General features: G+C 38.4%; 1 pseudogene; it reads left to right on the top strand.

Moving 5' to 3' along the window:
* The first annotated feature begins 6,717 nt into the window (after positions 1 to 6,717).
* LOC102478238 (eukaryotic initiation factor 4A-II-like) lies at positions 6,718 to 10,037 on the top strand (annotated as a pseudogene).
* Positions 10,038 to 22,282: the final 12,245 nt, after the last annotated feature.

Genomic DNA, 22,282 nt, shown 5'->3' with positions numbered 1-22,282 from the left:
TCCAACTATCAAATCTTTTTTTATTTTTTTTTTTGGAGAGGATTTTTTTTTTTTTGCTATAGGGCACATGTGCTCACCAGACAGACAGAGACATAGAGACAGAAAGCGAGAAATCACCCCCAGGGGGGATGGCCATGCCGCAATCCCTTCTCCTCCATTCTCCTCTTGGGATCTTGGGCACACATGCACACGCGCCCGGCGTGAGTTTCAAGCCACCAGGTCCAGGACACGAACCGTGGTCGGCTACGTGGGAGTCCAGCAACATAGCCATTACGCTAACTGCTGGTTCCCCCAACTATCATGTCTTAGCAAGAGATTCTGATAGAAGATTCGTGAGGCCACAACAATGTGAATTTTTAAAGGACTGTACGATGATTCTGATTTATCTCTACCTAGTCCTTGCCCATTGATGCCCACACATCCTAATACTCTCAATTTATGAAGGGCAAAATGAGCCCAAGAGAGGAAAAATGGCTCTGCTAAAGACATGTTGCTAATCGTGACGGACCAGTGCATCCCTAATGCCCATCTCCGTCTTGCTAATTCATGGTCTCCAGCACCTGTGGCGGGTGCTTACCCGCCCCCCGCCCCCGCCCCCTTAGTAATTATCCCTGGGCATCCTCCAGAGATAGCCCACATATGCTCAGAATCAAGGTGTCCTGTTAGCCACTCTCTGACTTTTCTGTTCGTCTCCTCCTCTGGGTCAGCTCTTTGAGTTGTTGGCTCCTATCCCAGCTATTGCCGGGTGCACTGTACCTCCAGGTGCTATAGCGTTTTTGTCTCTCATTGCTGCTTCTGCTGAGCAGGTTGCCTGTGTGCTTCTGCTGCCCTTCCAACCAGTGTTACATCTCCCATTGGGCACATTGCCTCCCACTGGGTACCATACCCACTGATGCCCTAGGAAAAGGCTGTGCTGTGTAGTACTTTCCTCCATTATACAGAACACCAAAGCAGTACACTTTGTATTTGCACAATGCCACCAAGTTCTAGCAAAATGGCCTTCTAGTTTATTTTATTTATGTTTCCTGTTTTCTTCACTACATCTCTGCTCTGAAAATAAGTAGATAAACAGAACTAAAATACTGTAATGAATTCATACAACCAAAGTTTTGTTTCTACTTTAATTGGCTTTCTGGTTCTCTTTTCCATTAGAAAGGGTATTCTGAAAGTAAGTTAAGTGAAAAAAATATATATAGCAATAATAAAACCAACTGTTTTTTGATCACTTATTCCATGCAGGGTATGGTGCCAAGCACTTTGCATACTGTAATTCACAAGCAGCTGGTAACAAAGGTAATATTTTTATCCCAACTTACAGATGAAACTGAAAGGCGTTTTGTCACTTATCTAAGGGTTCACGGCTGGCAAGGGGAAGAGCAGATATTCCAGCCAGGTGTGCTGCCTCCAGGATGCAAGTCCTACTTACCTTACTGCCTTGTGACTAGACTTCAGAGATTTGTCAAATCATTACAATGATATATATAATATCATCTGTATGTAAATTTTTCTTTCTGGGGAGAAATGCCAGATACTTAAGGGGTAAAAAGGGGCCCTAGCATTATGTTAAGCCTTAAGAGATTATACAAAGCTCTATATTCTCATATGAAAATTGAGTCCAACCATGTCTGTCCCATCAGGTCACCAAACCTGCTCAGACATGTCTGGATTTCAGTGGTGACTCAGCTCAGGCTCCCACCATGATTAGCTCTAAGTAGCCGAACCAGGAGCACATGTTTGTTTCACAGTGTTAAGCCAACTCAAGTAATGAGATCATGTGCTCCTTTTCTTCCTCTCTTCATAGACTTTGTGCCTGGAACCTTTCTAGGTTACTGAAGACACCATGGCATTAGGAGGGTGAAGAGATGGAAACAGAAATGATCTAACCCATGGGGGTAGTGAGAAGACTTGAAGTCCAGTTGGTGGAAATGGCCTCTTTGGGGCTGATGACAAAAGTGTCCCTTCCCACCTGTGTCTGCTCAGCAGTCCCAGAGGGTGACTTAGCATGCTGCAGCTGTGCAAATTTTCCATCTCTGATAAAACTTCGCCTGAGAGGTATTTGCTGATGATTGTCAACAATCAAATGAATTATAGATGATGTTGGTAAACAAAATGCCGCCTTGATGAATGATGAGTTGGCTGTACTCTGACATGACTGCTAAGTCATTCAAAGCGCTGATTAAACCCATTACTGTAAAATAATCACCATCCATTACCTTTAATGTCGTGAACTGACAACCTAGTTAAGGCAGCTGATGGTGTCAGCAAAGTGATTTGTTGTACTGCACGTCCATTGGCAATAAATCACTTCGATAAATCAATGAACAGTAGCAATAAAACAATATATTTTCATATTTCTTGACATTCAATTACACAGTGTGTATACTGACTTATTCTTAAACACAAACACTGATATAGTAGGATTCCTCATTCACCAGCAATGAGCATAGAATTAATTCTATTTTGGCCTAGATTGGTGGAGACTTGTACAATTATGTTTGTGTATGTGTGTACACACATGACTGTATGCCTTCTTTAGTTACTTACCCAGTTGCTGCTGCCAAGATGACAGATTCCACAAGTACAGTAATAATACTAGAATGTTCCTCAGCCTGAACATAGATAAGAAGAAGCAACAACTGATAGAATAAAAAGCAGTAGACCAGAAATTGGGAGACCTGAGTACTTGATTATTTTTTTTAAGAGAGATTTTTGCTATCAGGTGCATGTACTCGCTGGAGAGACAGAGATAGAAAGTGAGAAATTACTGCCCAGGGGGGATGGCCTTGCCACAGTCCCTTCTCTTCAATTCTCCTCTCTGGATTTTGGGCACACACACACGTCTGGCATGAGTTTTAAGCTGCCAGGTCTGGGACTTGAATCACGGTGGACTGTGTGGGAGTCCAGCAACAGAACCATTAGGCCATCTGCTGGTCCCCTGAGTATTAATTTTTAATGAGCTGTTTGACCTTGCACAAGTCACTACTTAACCTTTCTTGAATTTAGTTTTTCATCACTAATGTGGGGATAATGCCTACCTATTACAGAGATTGCTTTATAAAATGTAACACTTTGAAAATTTAAATTTCATTTATTTAAAAATCACTAAATCTCCATTGTTTTTGTTTTGTTGTTGTTTTTTGTTTTGTTTTGTTTTGTTTTTATGTCAAGGGTTCTTCTAGCTCTAGAAGTTTTGTAAGCAATTATACCTCAGCTAACTTGGACTGGCCCTTTAGTTTGGTGGTTAAGGGGAGCTGGATCCCACATGGCCGATGTCCAGTTTTAGCAGTTTGAATCCCAGCCCCAGTGGCATGAAAAATATGCTGGAGGGAGACCAGCAGATAGCATAATGATTATGTCGCTAGACTCCTATGTGGTTGACTATGGTTTGAGTCCTGGACCTGGTGGCTTAGAACTCATGCCGGGTATGTGTGCAGTGTGCACAAGTCCTGAGAGTAGAACGGAGGAAAGGGGATGGCAGCATGGTCATTCCCCTGGGGGTTGATTTCTTGCTTTCTGTTTTCTGTCTTTCTCATGAGCATAAGTGCCCGATAACAAAAATCTCTTAAGAAAAAAAATGCAGGAGCCAATGCCGAAAATCACAAGAGGAGAATAGAGAAGAGGTTATGGTGTGGCCATCCCCTCCTGGGGGGGTAGACTTCTCACTTTCTGTCTCTGTCTCTCTAGGGAGTGTACATGCTCTATAGCAAAATAAATAATAATCTTTCAGAAGAAATAAAAAAAGAAATATATGCTAGAGGAGAAAGGATTGAGGTGAGAGCATTCACCCATGGAGGAAGTCTTGTGGTCTTGTGTGTGTGTGTGTGTGTGTGTGTGTGTGTGTGTTGGTCTATTTCTGTCTCTGGCAAGTACACACACCCTTTGGCAAATTAAAAACATAAAATAGAAAGCTTAGTGAAATCTATTTTTAATACAGTAATATTTTATGTTCTGAATCCTTCCTTATTCATCGACATGTTATCTAGTGCTTAATTTTTGTGCCAAGCAATGTGGTAAGTCCTGAGAAAACAATGAGAAAGAGTTCACAATTTCATGATAGAAAAGAAATAGGAAACTAACAAGCTATATAAAATAAAATCATACAGACATTAGTTCTCCAGTAACTAACACAGATCCTTTAGTCATTGTGGTAGAAGTTATGCAAATTACATTATATTCTAAATCTTCAACTTGGTTTCACAAATATTTTTCAGAAAACTATTTGATGCAAGGGCCTGGAAAGTTTAGACATGTAAATATAATTCAGACTCTCTGAAAAGCCTGCTTTCTAAAAGAAAGGAAAAAATAAGTAGACCAATAACTATGAAATGAGTCAAGGTTTGTGAAGAGCAATCACAGGTAACTACCAAGCTTCCTTCTGGTGAGAAGAAAAAATTTACACCTGGACAAGCAAGGAGAAGCACTTAGACAGGGTTAGCATTGGAATGGATCTGGAAGAATTAGTAAAATGTTAATAAGTTGGGGGGGTGTGCTAAAGGATCACTCAGAGAAGGTTGTTCCCAATGGAGAGGTATACAAAGACAAAGACTATGAGAGAGGTCACCTACTTTGGTTAATGTATTAGCTTAGAGACACTAGGTCATGTGTAGTAACAGCTTAACTTCAAAATCTCCCTCACTCAACATCACAACACAGCACAATACATCAAAGGTTCACATGCTGCTTGCTCTGTGTATCCATCATAGATTGGTGGGGACTCAGGTTTTACCACTTTGTAGCTGCATCATCCAAAATGTCTATCTTTCCTCATTACTTCAGCAGAGTAAAAAAGAAGCATAAAGCATTTACATCTGTTCTAGGCTCTGGCACAGAAGTGATGCATGTCTTTTTCCTAATAGCTAACTAACTATAACTAGCCTCATGGCTTGCCCAACTGCAAGAGGCTGAGTAGCATTGGGGAAAGATTTGGTAAGCATTACTGTCTATTTCACAACTGATTATAAAACATGTATAGTAAGAGTTAAGATGGGAATGTTGGCCACTTCTAGTCATGTTAAGTCAAGATGAGAAATTTGCATTTGTCTTAATAGGATTTGACATGACATTGAAAATGCAAGATAAGAGGGAACCAGCAGTTAGCGTAATGGCTATGTCGCTGGACTCCCACGTAGTCGACCGCAGTTCGTGTCCCGGACCCGGTGGCTTAAAACTCACGCCGGGCGCGTGTGCGTGCGTGCCCAAGATCCCGAGAGGAGAATGGAGGAGAAGGGATTGCGGCGTGACCATCCCCCCTGGGGGGTGATTTCTCGCTTTCTGTCTCTATGTCTCTCTCTGTCTGTCTGGCGAGCGCACGCGCCCTATAGCAAAAACCTCTCCAAAAAAAAAATGCAAGATAAGATGAATGACCTAATCAGGTGTGGTTAGATTCTAGCTGCCAACCAAAAGTTTGAAGATGGTATCCTGGCTAAATTGTGAGGGAATTGAGAGATTAGTGTGGTCCCTAATACAAAGGGAGAGAAAGAAAGAGAGACAGTGAATTAAAGCCTAAGCATGCCATGGCCAAGACAATGAAGTCTATTACATTTGGCCGCTAATTGAATGTGAAACATAAGGAATAGAGAGTACAGAAGAGAGAGACTCGGTGGCTTGAATTATACTTGTATCTGTACAGGGAGTCCAGAGTAGAAGTCACTCTGGGGACTCCACATCTAGGCGCAAAGGATTATAATTAGAGTGTTGAGCTGAGGCATAGCAACTACAGCAGAAGCCAAAATAAGTCAGACCTAGCATGCCTTGAAATCAATTCAGAAATTTTCTAAGACTAATAGGCCTTCTATTTTTTTACCCACATAATAGCCACACAAACCACACCACTAAAAAGACACCCTGTGTCTTATATATCAGCACAAAATTAACAAGTTATCTCATTAATTACTATTAATTATTAGACAATCTCCTGAATTTTTATTTATAGTACAGTAGAATTAGATTGCCTATGTTCTACCTTTTGCACTGTTGGACCACAGGAAAATTATCTCAAACTCTGTATTTTAATTTCTTCCTGTGATATGTGTTGTTTGCTAAAATGTCATCTCTGAGTTCTTTTTTAGTTATTCTCCTAAAGTATCAATGATCTCTACATGTGTTGCATATGCCTTCTTGTTTTCTCTTTAGTACATGTTACCTTTTAATATGCTATATATTTTACTTTTTATTCTTCTTTGTAGTGCATAGTGGAGAGATATGTTTTGTTCATAAAGGCTCAGGATACACAGGGCTCTTTGTACACTTTTGTAATAATATGAATGTTATTTCTATGCACTTGTGCTTAGTAAAGATTTAACACAGGGACTGTCTGTACCATCTACCTGAACTCAGAGTATATTTTCCAGACCATAATTACATTTCCACATCTTTTTTTTTTTTTGCCTTTTAATGAGAATTTTATTTGAGTGGTTCTTACCAGCTCTATAATATTTCAATATAAATGTCTTTTAAATTTATACTACCATTTTCTATTTCTTTTGTTATTTGTATTATCTTAACTGTGATCCATACTACTATAAATATCTTTATTCATATAATTTTACATTCTCCTCATATAATTTTACATTCTTTTCACATTATATCTCTAAAACAAGAATTTGGGAGTAAAATAATATGAACATTTTTAACAACTTTTGCTATTAAAATGGTTTTTCCCAAATTATCTCTCAGAAAGGCATTATCAATTTAGTTTACGTTCCCTTTAAATGGAGAATGCCTGCGGGTGATAAGCAAAACTATGACCTCTTGCGTAAACTGTGGGTCCAAAATCTTAGCTCAGCTACCTCTGTTAAAGGCACTAGGCAAGTTATTAAACCCCTCTGGGATGTAGTTTCTACATCTGAAAATCAGGTAAGATAATGGAATTTATTTCATAAGGTTATTCTGAATATTAAATGTGAAATGTAAATAAAATCATATAAAATAGAATCTAACACACGTTTTTATTAAGTTAAACCCATTATGTGTGTGCGTGTGTGTGTGTGTGTGTGTGTGTGTGTGCGCACACACATGCACATGTGTCAAAAATTTTGCCAGAAAGCACATGCACTCACTGGAGACAGAGAAAGAGAGGGAAAGTGAGGAAGGACCCTCTATGGGAAATGGTCACACTGCAAACCCTTCTCTTCCATTTCTCCCTCCTTCCAGGATTTTGGGCATGCATGCACACACGTGCTGGCATTTTTCTCAAGTCAGTGGTTCAGGACTGAAGCCATGCAGTTGGCCATGTGGGATCCAGTTGCCTTAACTACCATGCCATGGCTGGTCCATATTTAACCATTGCTATTTCAGCATATGAGTTGTCTTTTCTCTCTACCTTTATCAACACTGGATATTTTTCTTTCATAATCTGAAAGTCAAAATATTATTATTATTATTATTATTTTTATTTTTTTTTTTTTAGAGATTTTTGCTATAGGGCATGTGCACTCACCAGAAAGAAGGACAGGGACAGAGAGACAGAAAGCAAGAAATAACCCCCAACGGGGATAGCCATGCCACAATCCCTTTTCCTCCATTCTCCTTTCAGGATCTTGGGAGCACATGCACACATGCCTGGCGTGAGTTTAAGCCACCGAGTCCAAGACTCAAACCCTGGTTGACTACTTGGGAATCCAGCAACATAGTCATTATGCTAACTGCTGGTCCCTTATTTTTATTATTTATTAACCTAACATTTATTTGATCACTAATAAGCATTATTTTTATCAGTATTAGTTTTTCATTGAGTTTGTCATCTCTTAATGACCTATAAGATTTATTTTAATACTAAGGAAATTAATACTACATTTATGCCATAAATACATATTAAGAAAAACATTAGGAATTAATACTAAGGAAATTAATTTCATATATGTGTTATAATATTTTTTTTCAGATTGTGAATTGCTTCTCCAATGTTTCTGTGAGTTTGCCTTCCCAAATTCAAAATTATTTTATGTTATCAAATTTGTCATTATCTCCTATCACGAGCTTTGTTTTGGAAATACGCCAAGGCAGTTCTCTTTTACCAAGTATAATGTAACTATTTAGTTTATTTCTTCTAGTGCACTCAAGCTTCTGTTATTTATATTTAAAACTTCATTCCATCTGGAATTTATTTTGGTTTAAGGCATGCAGTAAGGTTCTAGATTTTTTTTTTCACATGCTAAATCAATTGATTGTGCTCTCTGCTCATAACTTCTACTCTTCCAGGTTTGTTTGTTTTTTTTTTTTTAAATCAATAAACTAAGAACTAAAAGTATCAAGAATAAAGGTTAGCCAGATTAATTAAATCCAGATCATTATTTTCTGTAGCAGTCTAATCCATCAGTTCTGGCCTGTCTTCTCCAGACTTGTTAATAAACAAAAGGCCTTCATAACAGTTATTTTTCTGACTGTGTTCTTTTATCCACCTCTGCCAAACACGGTGTTCAGATTGAGGTTGTTACAAGAATACCACAAGCACTAGAAGCATTACACTTGCAAAAGCACTGATAGACTCCACATAGCAATAATGGTCTCTTTGGAGAAAGTTACAGAGAGAATTTTTAAATCTATATAATACCACAGAGACTTATTTTAGAGGACTCTGTTTTTAAATTCTGTTTTTCCTTTCTAAGACTCTCCTGTCATCTCAAATCATATGGGATGAACATTTCTCTTTAACTATTAGAAGTCACAGATTGATGTTTAGAAACATAGTTTTAAAATTATTTCTTTTCTCCCAACCTGTAGAATTAAATCTTTCCAAAGATTCCTCCAACCTTATAAGTGTTAAAAATTTATCTGAAATAAAATAAGAAGGCCTATTTAATGCCTCATTCCACTTCAAAATGCTTTTGAACAGCTTTTCAGTTGGATGCTGAGTGGTTCTTCAGAGAAGGTCTGTGGTTCCATGTGTTCCTACAGCAGAGAAGTCTTTGAAAGTAACTGGAATGATATTGTTGATAATTTTGATAATATGCATTTAAAAGAGCCTTCTTTAGGGCATCTAAGCTTGTAGTTTCAAGGATCCTTCATCTATTCAGCAGAGAGCTATCATTCCTTGTATTAAAGGTGTGATGTGATTACTCAAGGCCAGTCAGGTACTGGCGAGGTAGCCACATTCGCTATTGATGTTTCCTCCCTGCAACATTTAGAGATTGAGTCATGGAAACACAAGCACTAATATTGACCTGCATCAGAGAACTGCTCAAAAGATCCAGAAGGTAATTCTATCACTTGGAGACTACCTGGGAGCATCTTGTCAGGCCTGCATTGGTGAAACAAATGTTTGAAAAATGCAAAAACCAAAGGCAGAAGCACCACATATTGTTGTTGGTACACCAGACGGCATGTTTGATATATTAAAGAGAATATTTGTTTCTTTGAAATGGATCAAAATAATTGTTTTGGATAAAGCAGATGAAATGTCAATTCAAAGGTTAAAGAATCAAATATATGAGATACTCTAAAAATTAAATGCAAGTATTTGGATTGGGTTGTTTTCTGCCTCGATGCTAACTGATATATTGGAGGTAACCAAACATTCATGAGAGTCTATCTGAATTTTGGTGAAGAAGGAATAATAGACCTTTGATGGAATTAGTTTCAGGTTAAAATTGAAAGAAAGGAATGGAAGTTGAATATACTTTGTGACTTGTACAAGAAATTGATCATTACATTGGGGACTTTTCCTCTGAAAATAAGGTGCAAAGTGGGCTAGCTCACTGAGAAAATGAACACCACGATGTGAATTTTTACAGTTCCTCTCTGCATGGTAACAGGTACCAGGAGGCAAGAGAAATTATCATGAGAGAATTTCAATTAGGGTCAAGCCATGATCTGATCACTACAGACTTGCTGGCTTACAGGACTGATGCACAAGTGTCTATGGTTATAAACGATGCTCTAGATATTGTCACAACTATATTCACAAAAGTGCACAGCTTGAGGGGAAAAAATTGGCTATAAATTGTGTTACTGAGGAATACAAGATTTCTTGTAACATTGAGACTCTGCATAATACTATAGTGGGGAAAATGCCCATGAATATGGCTGATCTTATCTAATTTCTAGGATGAGATAATTTTGAGTGTAAGTGCTATTGATTGTTGGATAAGCAATCACAATGTGTGCTTCTTCTTCCAGACTTTTTTTTTTTTTTTGAGAAGTTTTTGCCTTAGGGCATGGGCACTTGCCAGAGAGAGAGACAGACAGTGAGATTTTTTTGGGAAAGAGAGTAGTCACCCCCCGGGGAGATGGCCATACCTCAATCCCTTCTCCTCCATTCTCCTCCCAGGACCTTGGGCACACATGCACATGTACCCAGCCTGAGTTTCAAGTGCTGTCAGCCATATGGGAGTTGAGTAATATAACCAATATGCTATCTGCTAGACCCACCTCCAGGAAGACTTGAATTTTGTCTTAATACTCATAAGAGATCAGAAATATAGATTTTGATAGCAAAGTGATACTAGTTGAGAGCTTTCTGAGAAAAGTCATTGACTATTTTCTAGGATTAAACTGTTGAGAGAGGTATAAAAATGAGATCTATAAAATCTTTCTTAGAAGTTTATTTCCTAATTATGTAGAAATGATCACATTAGATATTCTCTAACATTTAATAATATACTTGTGGATGTAAGTACTGTGTAAAATCAGCCAATTATATTAAATTAATATATCTGCCTTTATTGTGCAATTAGGCTGAATAGAAAGGCCTTTAGAATTGAGTTTTGCAAAATGTTTGAATGCATTTTGTTTCGTATTGTATTTATTCAATAAAGCATTTAATTAGTGCTAAGTGTGAACTGGACCCTGTTGCTATGCCCCAGCAAGCAATCAGATCTTAAGTAGGGTCAACCCCTCAGTAAAATTGCCATATTGCACATGTCTTAATGAAGTCTGAATGTTAAATAAATAGTATATTCACTTTAAAAAATAAAATTCATATAAACATTAAACAATAGCAATTTTAAAAATCTTATCATTAACATTCCTCTATGGCACTTTACTCAAAAATTCTAGCATTGGGGACCAGCAGTTGGTGTAATGGCTATGTCGCTGAACTCCCAGGTAGTTGACCATGGTTAGAATCCCGAACCTGGCAGCTTAAACTCACTCTGGGCACGTGTGTGTGCATGCCCAATATCCTGAAAGGAGAATGGAGAAGGGATTGTGGCGTGGCCATCCCCCCTGGGGGTGATTCTTGCTTTCGGTCTCTGTCTCTGTCTTTCTGGTGAGTGCATGTGCCCTACAACAACAACAACAAAAATCCTCTCCAAAGAAAAAAAAAAATTCTGGGATTGTTCAAATGCAGTGGTAACGCAATGTTCCATGCTGCCAAAGCCATATGGGAAGGGGGAAAGTCTTCAGTTCATATCCTGAGGTCTCCCTGGGCAGGCAAGTGCAAGTCTGTAATCCTGGCTGGCTGGAGGTAGAATGAAGATCCTGTTTGTCCATTTCTCTCTCTCTCTCTCTCTCTCTCTCTCTGTCTCCCTCCCTCCCTCTCTCTCTCTCCCTCCCTCCCTCCCTCCCTCCCTCTATCTCTTCATCTTCTTCCTCTCTCACAAAGGAAATAAACTTTCTTACGAATTATAGACCTCAAGTCCATGTTTTGTCTGTTTTATTTCCTCATTCTTTCTTCCTCAGAACCAGCCCTTCTCTTACTAGAGTCACTCTTTAAACTAGATAAGACTTCATTTTTCTGACAGAGGATTTTTAGTTCAATTTTATTAAATTGGATATGAGGATTATGTTGAAATTAGTTGGGGAGACATAGTGGCAAGAGTACTATGGCTACTTGCAAAATGCAATTAAGCCCTGGGAAGGTGGCCAAGAGCCCTGGCAGGCAGAAACCAGAAACCAGGGGAAGGATTATATTGGAGTCATATTAGTGCCATCTAATTGCTGTCTTAACTTTCTCCTTTCAGTCATCCTGGTTGTCCTGGCAGAGACTTTATGCTTCCAGTATAAGAACAGGAGCCAAAGAAAATTTGTCACCAGTTTGAATTTGTGTTTGAATTAGTCTGAGAACTGGCCATGAAAAATTGTTCCCTTTCTATCTCTGATGTTGTTCCAGATGTTCCAGCTGCTTGTGGGTCACTATGCTGCACATTCAGCCCTGGCACTAACACTGGGAAATGATAACTGATCAACATTTGCTAGTCCAGTCCCAAGTCAATAGACCCGTAGACATCCCAGAAATTAAGGCATCAGAAAAACACTTAGTTATTACACTGAGAAAATGAGTATTTAGATTATTTCTGGTGGTAAAGGAAAGTGGAATACCAGGATATAAATTCTAGTGGTTATTTGCAGGAGGAAATCCCCTTTTTCCCAAATATATCCTCCAGAGATACCTGCAATTTTGTTTTAATTACAGTAAAATGTATCATTCACTTTAGACTCCTCTTAAAGGCTAATTTCCCTGGCTGGGAAGCATATCGGCCCTAACTGTTAGTATGGATGAACAAAGGAGCCTTATCAGTGTAGAAGAGGTCAATGCAAAAAAAGGAGCTGAAGGGGTGAGCATTCATATGCGACAGCTAAACTTCCTTCCAGTGTCAACACATAGTCTCAAGATTTAAACACATTTGTTAAGCCAATACTCCTCAAGAAGTATTGTCCAGTTCACAGAATGTGTATATCAGAAACCAAGATTTAAAATGCAATAATCAGATATCCAGTTCAAATACCTCCCAGAGTTGAAATTAACTGCTGTTTTAAATATTCTAAGCAAAGAGATGTATTTCCTATAAGTTACTCTGCTAACAGATGTCATCTATTTCTCTTACTCTTTGTGTCTCTATTTGTTAAATGTGGATCTAGATCTTTGCTTTGAATGCTTGAAAGCCTCAAACAATTCAGCCTTCTGCATTTTACCCCCGTGCTGTAGAAATGGGAGTGGAAGAGTAACTTCAAGTTGAGAGCCCAACTTTCAAAAAGTGTTATTCACATGGAAATTACATACTATGCTGCATCCTTATTTAATAACCTGGAATTTTTCCTTGGGATGCAGGAAATGTTTTCCCCTCTAACCATCTCACTTCTAAGAATGTAAGCAGCACAGACTCAGATTTGAGGTGAGAGAAAAACCATTTGCTGTTTTCCTCCATCAGCTCTAGCTGTCTCTGTCCCAAACATTCACATCATGAGTCACCACCATAGACTCTGACCAAGAAGAAGTAATAGAAAGTGAGGTCCTCTTTAGAAGTAAAAACGTAGGACGAAATCTGGTTTCCCACAACCTCCCACACAGCCACCAGCCTTACTATAGTCTATTCCGTTCTCTCTTAGCTGAGACCTCATTTCCCTCCATTGCCTCTCTAACCAGTCCAGAAGTTAAAGAGGCACTAGACTGAGAGACAGGCAAGCAGGATTTAGTCCCAACCTTTCAACTTATTTGTAGTGAAAACTTGGGCAAGTAGGTCATTCACTTGGATGCTCTCTCCAGCACCTAGAAAGCATCCATGCTCATTCCAGGTGGAAGGACTCCATGAAAACCCAGTTCTCTCACCTGACTATGATTCCATTCAGAGCACTGCAGTGAATTAGAGAGGATCACTAAAATGATGCTTTGTCATCACACCTTTATCCTTAATGAGGAATTACTGATAAATTTCTCTGGGCATTTTTCCTAGGTTGGTGTGTTATACTAATATACTAGAAAAGTACTTACCTATTGCATTTTGGAAAATGCCACAGGTAGCAGTGCCTGAAATCTCACCATCAGGACTTCTTCCTTTGGATGAAATGTTATTGTTTTCTTAAAATAAAAATACCAATAATATTGATTGAAATAATCAATTCTCGACTCCTTCTCCCCAGCCTTTGATAGCTGGAAGTCCCCTACCCACTACCATTGCAGATGACTAAGTAATGCCCTCCCCAAAGAAGTCCCTAGAACATGAATATGTTATCTTGCAAAAGAGATGGCAAATGTGATCAAGCAGAGGATTTTGAGGTAGTGAGATTATCCTTGACTATCCAGGTGGGTCAATAGCAACAAGGATTTTTTATTATTGTTGTTTTGTTTTCTAGAGGGTACATGCACTCTTCAGAGAAAGAGAGAGAGGGAAATGAAAAAGCAACCTGCTTATGACATGATCAGTCTCTTCTCCATTTCTTCATCCTTTAAGGACTTTGAGCATGCATGCATTCACACCCAGTGTGTTTTTCAAGCCACCGGGTCAAGGACTGGAATTGCACAGTTGGCCATGTGGGATTCAGCTCCCTTATCACCAGACCATGAACTGAAGCATTGCAAGGTTTCTTTTAAGGGAAAGGATCTGAGACAGAGAAAGAGACAAGTAGAAGATGCTACACTTCTGACTTTGATGATGGAGGATAAGACCACAAGCACAAGGAACACAGGCAGTAGAAGCTAGGAAGTACGAGAAAGATTCTCTCCTAAAGTTTCCAGGACAAATGCTGTACTACCAACATCTGGATTTTAATCTCCAGAATGGCAAGACATTAAATATGCTTTGTTTTAAGCCACTAAGACTGTGGAAATTACAGAAGCAGTAGGAAACTAATATAGCACCCAATTCACACTCTAATATGGACCTGTGCTGCTTGTGCTAGTTTTTCCTTACAACCATGATGAGTCCACTTAAGTTATTATAAATATTAATTAATTAAATGCTGAACATTATCCCATTTAAGAGAGAGAGAAAGAAACTGAGAAAGCACCTACCACAGGGAATGGCCATGCTTTGATCCCTTTTTTCTCTATCTTTCCCTCCTTTCAGGATTTCAGGCACACCCACTTATGCACTCAGCACATTTCTCAGCTCCCAGGTCTGGGACTCAAACCACACTGTCAGCCAAGTGGGATCCAGCTGCCTTAACCACCAGGCTACAGGCTGGCCAGTATCTACCTTTTGACTCAACTAGTAAGAGAAGTTTGTTGGTTAAACTGGACTGTGGAGGAGTAGCGTTGACCTGAGATAACAAGTATTTGGAAGAATCAAGGAGAACTAGAAAAATAATAACAGCATAAACAAGAAAAATCAAAAAAGAAGAAGGATGAAGAGGACAAGAAGGAAAGGAAGAGAGGAGAACAAGCTACTGGACAGATCTAAAAGAAGACTCCAATATGGGTTAAATTTTACACTGGTTTTGGAAGTTTAATAAGTCAGTATTATCTCTAAAGAACAGTCATTTGCCACTATTCAATTATTGAATATCTATGAACCTAAAATATAGTAAGTACTTCCGACAACTAGAAGGTAAGTTAGTGCTACTGACTTTAATCATCTTCTACTTTTGTTGAGTAAAAAACTTAAGATGTCTCTGCCTGGTCTATAGCTAAACCTCTACCTAGACTCTCATAATTTTTTTCCCTTTCTAATCCTTTCTCCACATAGAAGTCCGATATTTATAAATATAAATTGGATATTTATAAATATAAATTGGATATTTATAAAGATAAATTAGATCACCCCCTACTTAAAACCTCTCAAGGACTTCTTTAGCATTTAGAATAAAATTCAAGGCCCTTATTATAGCTTATAAACATCTGATTCAGTCTGATTCCTGGCCCACTCTCTAAGTCCCTACGGTTGCACCTTCACTCCCAATATTTCTGCCACACTGGCCTTGTTTCTACTCTTAAATATGCCAGTTTCATTCTCACCTTTGGTCCCTATGAAGACTGAATCATGAGCCACTAATGTTGTTCTTCAACTAATTCACTTAGCTGTTCCTTCTCTGTGTCTGGGTTCAAGTATAAATACCACAGTCAAAGAGAGGTTTTCCAACAGGTATTCTGTCAAATAACCCCTCCCCCCCCACACACAACGTTTTGTAACATGTAAGTCTTCCCATGAAGGGCAGGTTTTGCCCTTTTGTTCGTTATTATATCAACAGAATCCAATCTGTTTTTCTGCATATGATAGGAACTCCAGCATTACAGAATAAATTAATGGATTTGTGAATGAGTAGATGAACAGACAGATGGTTTCTCTTCATCCTGAAATCCTGTACACTAGTATAACCTTTTTATTTTTTGTTTTTTTTCTTGTTGTCTCACTTAATTTTGTCCACTGCTTTATGCCTAGCCTCTAGACCTCTGCCCAGCATCCAACAGATACTTGATGAATATTTGCTGAATGAACAAAAGAAGAAATCCTAAGATTATGCCAAATATCTCTTAGTCATTTATTTTAAATCAAGTGATAAGTCAAAGTTTGAGTTTAAATTAATGGACTTAGGCATCAATGCTTAGAAAAATAAACATTAAAAATCGTTCTGAAATATAAGATGCGTATTTTGCCTTCTTATTTATAAGCCAACAAATACAGTATGACATTTTCTTGATGTCTGAGGGTTATTCATATGAACATCAATTATTGTTTGCTTCTGTCTCTGAGGATGAAGTTTGGTCTGACATTCGTAGGAAGGAAAGGAGGCATAAAAGCAAATGTGGTCCCTCACAGTTCTCTCAGCCATCTATGCCAAATGGCCTGTAGCATGCAAGACAGAAACTTAAAGATAATTGAACAACCATTTTCTTTGGGAAAGAGAAATGGATACAAACTCTTTTCTTTTCTCTCTCTAAAGATAAAAACACCGACATTTCATTTCTAGTGCATGAGGGCCCTCTCAGTCATTCTAAACTTAAATATACTTATTAAAGTAAGTTGCCCAGTCTATCTTTGGGGCTTCCTACTTTCACCTTCAGAATTGTCCTGAGAGAGTCTGATCAAGAGAACACTGACTTCAGAGGCAAACACAGCTGAATCTGATGCTCAGCTCTCCCACTCCTAGCCATCCATGGAAGATACAGGGATTTGATTGTACAATGTATGCATCACATGTTACATAGTATTTAACATAGAGATAAATGCCTGATTCATGGGGAGGTTTTCTCTGACTCCTTTTGTGTGCCATCTGCCCTCCTAGTGACTTAAATGACCTGTGATTCTCACAGTTCATTGCCTGGGAAAGGTAATCAGCTTCCTTCCCTTCACTTTTTGTCATCTATCAAGAAGAGCCCTATGGGAAGAATTTGATTAATTGACCCAAAAATATTGGGTCCTGAAAATTACCTGCCTGTTTTTCTTTTCAGTAACATTTGTGCTGGGAAAGGGGACAATGAATTCATCCATAGGATTGGCACTTAAATGATAAACTCTCAGGCATCATGGGGAAACTGGAAGTACAGTTTGCTTAGGGAACTGGTTCGTCCTTTGCTCTGTAAATCAAACTGCTTAGGTTACACTGTTTCTGCCTTCACCAAGGCAAAGACTTGCACCAAATTTTTAAAATATATATTTCATTTAGTTTTCCATTAGCAAGTGATAAAGAGAGACAGAGAAAGAGAGCGACATGGCACCCACAAAGAGTGGGCAAGTGTGTGTCTAGCATACTCAGGGAGGTCTCTGGACTTGAACCAGGTGCCCTCCCATGTGAGATGGCCTCAATGAGTTTCATATTTTACCACTATACCATCATCTGGCCCATGTTTTTAAATCTGAATAATTAAAACGTGTGATCTGATATCTCTTATATTTCAAATATATACTTCTTCCAATGTAATACAGTAAAAATAGCCAATACATTTCTACCTGGAAAATCATGTAACTGCTGTGTCTTTATATAGCTGCATCTCATTCTGGCTTATTGAAAGATTTCAGCTTCTCATAGAGAGGGTTTTAACGAAGCTACTTTAAGCCTTTTTTAGATTTGAAATGATAAAAACACTGGCAGGACTTGTAAGAGATAGCACAGGGGTTGCTGTACGAGCATCTCTAACAGTGGAAATCTGCCCCCATCCAGAGAGTGCTTCGCTATTTATCAGGATTTAGGGAGGAGACTCAAGTGCACACATGATGCCATTTTTAAAAGATCCCATTAAAGCAGACATTCTCACACCCAGTGGATATGGAGATCAGTTTATCTGGGACACTGCAGGTGGCACGTTTTTCATTTCTGGGGCCATTAAAGGATGATTCCCAGAGTGGAGGCTGACTTGAAGATCCTGAGGTTCCCTTGGTAGTAATGTAAAGAGAATCTCTCAGATAAACTATTAATAGCTAAGGTAATTCAGTATGTGGTGATTTTACAAAATATACAAGTAAGAACTAATAATGTTTTAATTGCAACCTAAAGAAATAAATTTCTATTCCAGGGTGAAAAGTGAGATGGCTTAATTTGTTTGGCTGCCTGTTATTACTGCTCATTAGTTTATATATATAGTCACTGAAAATAATTAGGCTATTTCTAAATCTCATACGAGCCCAATTTTCATCAATACTTTACTAAAGCACCAAAGCAGAAAATAAGAAAGAGATTGTTTTTAAGAAACATAGTGCAGGTGGGTGGTTGGTACCTACTGCAATGGCTCCAGATGATCTCTCCTCCTGGTCACAAGCTGTGTGGTCCCTCTCCCCAGGCATGTGGACTGCATGTAGTGTGCTCTACCAAACAGGATATGGAATGAGGGAGGGAATGTCACTTCTGAGATTGGGTAACAAAAGACAGTATAAACTCTCTCGTCCTTCTCTCTCATTTTCTGCAATGAACCAGACCATTGTGTGAGCTACCCTACAGAAAAACCCATGTGGTCAAACCAGCAATAACATGGCGGTTAAGGTAGCAGGATCCCACGTGGCCAATGACCTGGTTCAAGTCTCAGACCTGGTGGCTTAAGAAACACTCTGGGTGCATGTGTACATGCCCAAGATTCCAAAAGGAGGAAGAAATGAAAGACAAAGGATTGCAGCATGACCATTTCCTATGGGGGGAGGAGGGTACTTTCTCACCCATGCCTTCCCAGTCTCTCTCAGGCAAGCACATGTGCCCTCTGGTAAAAGTAAAAGAAAAAGAAAACCCATGTGGCAAGAAATTGAGGACAGCTTCTAAGTAAAAACTAATGAGGAAGTGAGGTCGTCAGCCACATAGCCCCTGTGGAACTAAATTTTGCCAACAACCGTATGATGAGCTCGTAAGAAGATCCTTCACTAGTTGAGTCTTAAAACTAGATCGTGATCCCAGCCAAAACCTTGACTGCAGTCTTGAGAGAGACCCTGAAAAGGGAAAACCCAAGTAGGCCACACCAGACCATACCAGATTCCTGGCCCATATTAACTGTGAAATAATGGGTTGTTTTAAGCCACTAAGTTTTGGAATAATTTGTTACACTGTAATATATAACTAAATCGAGAACTTCTAAATACATAAATCTTATATAGTAGATCAGTAGATAAAGTGTAGTATAAAATAGGGTAAATTAAAGACTATTTGAATACATAGAAATAGCATCAATGTAGTTACACAAATGATCTCCAAATGAGACTAAATCAATTTGTTCAGAAGTCTAAGAGGTAGATAAACTAGAGCTTCAACCCAACACCCAGACATTATAGACCACTTGACCAAAAGGCAAAGGAAAGCCTTGACTTTAGTTCTAAGGAACTCTGGTTTCTAGCAACCATTTCTCAAGGAAGTAAACAGAAAACATTCTAGATAGCCTATGGAGACAGAAAACTTTTCAAAATTATTAATATACTCTATTTACATAGTTAATAGTAAACACAGCATTATTTTTTCCAGAGGTCATATTTAAGAATCAATTTTGAATGAATCACTAAAAGAACAATAAATAGTTGTCCACACTCAAAGTTTTCCAGAGCTACCAGAGCTACAAGTGAATATTCTCAAGGAGCTCTCTCTGTGATTTGGTGGTTATTAAAAAGGCAACCAAAGAGAAAACTATTTTCCACAATGAAGAAAGTCAGAGATGGATCTCATAAAACAAAAGAGTATGTGGAGTAAGAGGCCAACATAAAAATTCAGGGCTGAACAACTCCTTTTTCCTACCTTGTGTTACGGAAAAAGAAGCTGAATGTAAGAAATTAGGAGAGTGTTAGAAGTTCTGGGGGAACCAAAAGAGGGAGGGTGGTGTTGTCTGGGTATCAAGGTACTGCTGGTGGCTTTGCAAGAGTCCAAGAGTCTCTGCATAAGATGAAGCAGAAATAGAAAGACTTCTACTACAATTCTGTCTTCTAACACCCCTGAAGATCTCCTATTGGCAGACCTTCCCTTGAGCCCAAGTAAAAAATGGGTCTGGGGAATATATTACCAGTAGAACAGTTGGTATATGGCTAAATGCCAATAAATGCTTTTGTCACACACATTATTTCCCTTTGAGAGAAAGCATATATTTTCAAGTCTGAAATGATCACAGAGGATCTATTGGACAAAATTTCTTGAGTGTTTTACATAAGTTTTATAATAAAACCCAAAATTCACACTGTATTCACATGATAACAAGATAACTGAATGAATATGTCAATTTTGTCAAACATAAAAGATTTTGGATTTTTTAAACGTCCCTCAAATCTGTTATAAGAATGGGTTTTTGACTGAATAATTTAATTAATCTAGTCAAATCAATTCACTCATAAATGCCTTATATACAGTTCTTATGAGCCTGTCACAACCAGGTTTATATCCCTGCTGCACTGAGAAACAGAAGGAAAAAAATGCGTATGGTAGATGTGAGCCCTTAAAGATCCAGATAATTACCTTGCCTATTCATTTACATAATATTTGGGATTTCAGGTATTCAGTTGTGTCATCTCCAGCCATATCAGTCAATATTGAGTGCTTTGACTATTTTGCACATTTTCACAGAAAGGCAATTATTTATTGTCCCCTCAATTTGGTCACATTTTCAGGCAAGCATAGGAAGAAAGAGTAATAATCAATTTATATTAAATGTTATCTGATTATTACTTTAGTTTTTAGAACGATCTAAATATTTGTTTCTTCTATGCATGCTCTCAGAATGCCTTTACCTTACTGTGCAGGGAGTACACTATTTGAGAGTACTGTTTTCAATTTAATATGTATTTAGCAAGGGTCATGATGTTTCGAGTACTGTGACAGGTGCTACTCCACATGGTGTTTCACTTCTAACACCGTGAGCCTCACATTCTGCCTGGCCTGGAACTAGGGCTTAGCAAGTAGCTATCAAATAACTGATCAGAGTTAAAGGAACTGAAGGTCTTTCATTAAACCACAGTCTTCCACCTATTATTATAATAGATTTATTTTCAATCTGCCTTCAAAATCCCTGGTAATTTGTCAGTGGCCTAGTTACTGCAGAGGAAAGAAAACCTTGGACATCTTGCTTTAATGCTTGAATTTCTACAGGTAATTGGATTTCTTCCTCCTTGAGGAGATACAATTATAAAGTCATGTCCTTGGTCTTCTTCCTTCAAGAACCTAAAAATCATTTGAACACTTGGCCACAATTTCTACACTGTCTGTTGTACTTTTGCTATAGGTGAGTGGTAATATTACAACAGCTTCCAGGAGCTACTGCAGGGGAAGGAAATGTGGGCGCTGATATTTGCATGTGGAAATCTGTACTCACCAGCAATGTTATCCGTAAGGCCCTGGAGTAAATAAGGGCCTTTCTTATTGCTCTTATCCTTGATCCTTATTTGTTCATCTGAATGAACCATTCATACTGCCAATGTCAACTGAGTAGGGTCTGAAAGGACAATTCTCCCAGATCAATAATGCAGAGTTGGCTTGAGTGTCAGTGGAAGAAGGCAGGTGGCAGAGAGATCATTAAGTGTTTGCCTCTGCTCCTTTTCAAGGCCTGCTAAGATGATAGAAATGGAATTTTCAAAAGGTATAAACTCATAAACACAAGCAGAGAAGACAATACTAACAATATTGTTAAACATAGAAACCAAATGCAAAAAGTTAAATTTTAATTGATGTAGAGAATGTTGAGAAGTAAACAAATTCATTCCGCAGAACCCCACACAAAAGACTCAGAAAATCACCTCTATAAGTGGAGGTAAAGATGGGGCTGAAGTGGGAGGATCAGTTCAAAGTCTGTTTACAAAGTGATTAGATTTCAGAATTATCTCTTTGACTTAGTGAATGTCCCACCCTTTAGGAAGAATAGAAATTTTCCTCCAGGATGGATAACAGAAAGTCTCTAAGCTGGAGGACAGCAAGCACTTTCAAGAATAGGCATATGATACTAAGAAAAAAGAACGTATGAAAGCCTTCTTATAGTAATTGAACATTCCCTCCACCACACTCCCAGTTCTCTTTCTGACCAAATCCACAGAATGCTATTACAAAGGTTTACCCTACTCCAAAAGGGACTAGAAGATGCTACTCTTGGAAATCTGACCACTTCTAGAGAAAAGGACTAAATCTATAACATAGATTTCTCACTATAATGCCTTTCAATAAAGCTCACAATTAATCAGTCCACGTAAACAGAGTTTCTATTCTCTTAAATATGATCAGAAAGTGAAGAATAAAGAGAAAACTA

The sequence above is a fragment of the Tupaia chinensis genome, unplaced genomic scaffold (assembly GCF_000334495.1).
Source record: "Tupaia chinensis unplaced genomic scaffold, TupChi_1.0 Scaffold000622_1, whole genome shotgun sequence".
Lineage (NCBI taxonomy): Eukaryota > Metazoa > Chordata > Mammalia > Scandentia > Tupaiidae > Tupaia > Tupaia belangeri.
Note: the sequence above shows the minus strand (reverse complement) of the source record. Positions and strands in the feature narration are given on the sequence as shown.